This window comes from Alligator sinensis, unplaced genomic scaffold (assembly GCF_000455745.1).
Source record: "Alligator sinensis unplaced genomic scaffold, ASM45574v1 scaffold14_1, whole genome shotgun sequence".
NCBI lineage: Eukaryota > Metazoa > Chordata > Crocodylia > Alligatoridae > Alligator > Alligator sinensis.
In genome coordinates, this window is record NW_005842709.1 from 775,071 (window position 1) to 778,328 (window position 3,258).

At 55.2% G+C, this 3,258-nt stretch overlaps 1 protein-coding gene across 9 annotated transcripts in view; it reads right to left on the reverse strand.

Annotated features, from left to right (window-relative positions):
• The window catches only part of ARAP3 (ArfGAP with RhoGAP domain, ankyrin repeat and PH domain 3), a 42,765-nt gene extending 42,442 nt beyond the window's left edge, over positions 1-323 (reverse strand). For all 9 annotated transcript variants that reach the window (XM_025216090.1, XM_025216094.1, XM_025216093.1 and 6 more), the window contains exon 1: positions 188-323. The gene's annotated coding sequence lies outside the window, so the exon portion shown is untranslated. The remainder of the gene's footprint in view (positions 1-187) is intronic.
• Positions 324-3,258: the final 2,935 nt, after the last annotated feature.

Sequence of the window (3,258 nt, forward strand, 5' to 3'; positions counted from 1 at the left end):
CCTGGCGGCCCCGCCCCGCCCCGCCCCGCCCTGTCCTGTCCCTGCCCCCGGCTCTCTCCCCTTCCCCGCCGCCGCGTCTGCCCGCTGGTGCTCGGCCATTGCCACTGGCCCTGCCCCTGCCCCTGCCCCGGCTTTTGCCTCCTCCAAGCAGTGCGTCCGTTAGCTCCAGCTCCCCCTGCGCCTGCACCTGCACCTGCTGTCCTCTGATCTTCCCCGGCCGTCTGCACCTTCTGCCCCGCTCTAGCATGTCCCGTGCCCTTCTCTCTCGACTGTGGCTCCCTGCAGCTGCTGCTGGGGACATCTGACTGCACAGGCCCTGATCTGATGCAGTGCTGGCCGGGGAGCACTGAGGAAATGGGCTTAAGGGCACTTTGCTCTGGTTTGGTCTGACCAGTAGTGTGCTCTGATCTTCCCCGGCCGTCTGCACCTTCTGCCCCGCTCTAGCATGTCCCGTGCCCTTCTCTCTCGACTGTGGCTCCCTGCAGCTGCTGCTGGGGACATCTGACTGCACAGGCCCTGATCTGATGCAGTGCTGGCCGGGGAGCACTGAGGAAATGGGCTTAAGGGCACTTTGCTCTGGTTTGGTCTGACCAGTAGGGGGGTTGGGCTGGAGCCAGAGAAACGCTGGGAGTCACAGAAGGGGCACCATCTGAAGGAGCGCAGGGCAAGCCCAAATGAAACCATCAATAAATAAATGACATAGAAAGCCCTTCTTCAACTCTAACTTCCTCCTTTGCTCCAGGAGTGGTTTTCCCACCAAGACCAGACAGCCCAAGCAGCAGAGCTAGTAGCTTCACCCTGAATGGCCAGGACATAGAGACAGGGACATCTCCTGGAGATGGGACTGCCCCACTCTGCCTGGGTTCCTACTAAGTGGCGAGCTCTGCTGAATGGGAATGTCTTGCAGGTTTCAGCCAGGCCTGGTCCCACAGTGGACTGGGGCAGCCAGCCCCCTGCCTCTGGAGCAGAGGGGGAGGGAAGCTTCCTTAGTGCTGTCTGGGGCAGAGGAATTTGCTCTTGCTGTACAATGCTTAGGGCAGTTCCCCAAGCTGCATCTGCCAGGCCCTGTGCAAACACTGGCACCTTTGACCACCTTTTTATATGACACCAGGAAGCCAGCAAGGAGCTTGTCCAAGCAACACCTATCTACATGCTCTTTGTAGAGTCCTGGATTCCATGGGAAGGAGGAAATGGGCAGATGACCTCTCTGCCCTCATGGTTACGAAGGGGAACAATTAACTGATTCCTTGCAGTGGAGCTGGGCCAGCAAGTAGCTTTGGTGCTTGGCACACAAGGTAAGAGTGGCACCTCCACCCTGCTGTGCTCAAGTGCAACCCTTTTTTGCAAGAGCCACGTGCAGCCTGGCAATTACACCAGTGCTGCCCTATTACCCAACTGTCAGCCACAGGGCAAGGTGAACAAAGAAATTCAGAGGAGCTCTGAGGCTGGGAGGGGAGGGGTTTGGGTTTCCGGCCAGTCTCACAATATCCTTCAGTCCTCCACTGGCTGATCACAGGGCTGATAGCTGGGCTGCACCTCATTAGGGTATTGCTAAATGCCTAGCACCCTCCTCTGACACATACTATAGCCCAGAGTACCTCTCCCAGGCACAGAATAGATCCTCAGAGAATGGCATTTGCAGTGGGCTCCAGGAAGGCTGCTGCAAAGGTCCCAGTACTGGTGTCCCCTCTTAACTGAACAACTATGCTAATAGGAGACTAGAAATTGATGGCTGTTAGTCACTTTCTCTGCTGCTATTGCCAGTGCCCTGACCAGCTCAAAGCTTTGTGCAACTGCACAGTTTGCACTACCCTACCACCAGCCTTTGTGGACTCAGCCTGATGTACTTGTGCGAGAGCTGAAGGCGGTCTGACATGTGGAAGTCTGAATCTTGTGGCCAGTGGCAGAGGCACAGCTTCTCCTTATTGCTGGCTTGTTTCCACTTTGGACAAAGCAGAAGCAGAACTCTGTGAGGGTTCCAGACTGAGTTACAAGTACAGCCCGTTCTCTTCCCTTTCTCTTTGGGTTGGGCTCCTCCTGGGTGTAACCAAGAGTCTCCCTGACCAGCAAATCCTGAGCAGGGAAAGCATCAAATCCCTATCACAGCCGTCCAGTGAGGAGGACAAGCTGGGACTGTTACAGACCATCACAAGAGATAAGGGAACCCAACGTTTCTGCCCAATGATCTTAGCATCTGATAAGGCTCAACAGTTGACACCCTATCTCTTTAAGGAACCTGCATCCGTTTGGCTACAGGCTAAATATAAATTACTCAGTTTGCTAAGGGAAAAATAGCCTCTGCAGAGGCAAGGCTCCTTTCTCTGAGACACTCTGTCCCAGCTGGAAGGAGCAGAGTGCAAGGTACTGATTCTGAAAGGCACATGCTTCTGAAAAGAGCTTTGAGACTATAGCAGGCACAAAGCATTGGTCTATCATTTGTCCACTTCCTGATACCTCTGCGGGGTGATCACCATAGGAAACTGGTCAGGACTGTATCCTGCAATCTGTCAGAGCACATTGACTGTTATGTCCTGAGATTCCCTCTTCCTGGGGTGTTCATATTGTTCCCATGGCCCCCATTATGGAACTCACGAGGTAGAGACTGTTTTATCTCTCTGTGGAGGCTGAGGGGCTCCTCATATTCTCTGGGCAGATGGGAGATGTGGGAGGGAGCTGGGAAAGGCCTTATCAGGGGATTCCCTGCACCTGACTGTTGCTTTGCACAAAGTCAGCAGAATCCTCCATCCCTAGGACAGGTGAACTTGCGTAAGGGCAACCTTTCCCATGCACAGATTGCCTGCTGTTGAGACAGGCCTCAGGTCTGCCCCCAAACCCCTGTATCTTCAGGCAAGAGGAGAGATCATTCCCCATAACCCAGGCTCTGTTCCCTCCTAATTAGCAGGAATCCAGGTTTTCCATTTGCTGCAGAAAAACATGGTAAAATGCTGATTTTCTCCTTTAAAGGAGAAAACCGCAGGAAACCGCAGCCCTTGCAGGCTGACAGAGTTCCAGCCTGCAAAGAGCTGGGGGGGAGCGGGAGGAGGGCAATCAGGGAGGGGGTGCCATGGTGCATGTGTGTGTGCACCATGCATATGGCAGTCAGGCAGCCTGGAGAGCAGCTCCTGCAGCTCCCCTCAGGTAAGTCTGGGAGGAGGTGGGGTTGAGGCCCCTATAGAAAGGGAGGGAGATGGGCTGGGCTGGGGGTGCAGCTTAGCTGGGGTGGTGTGTGGGGCCTGGGGCCCAGGGCTGAGGCAGGAA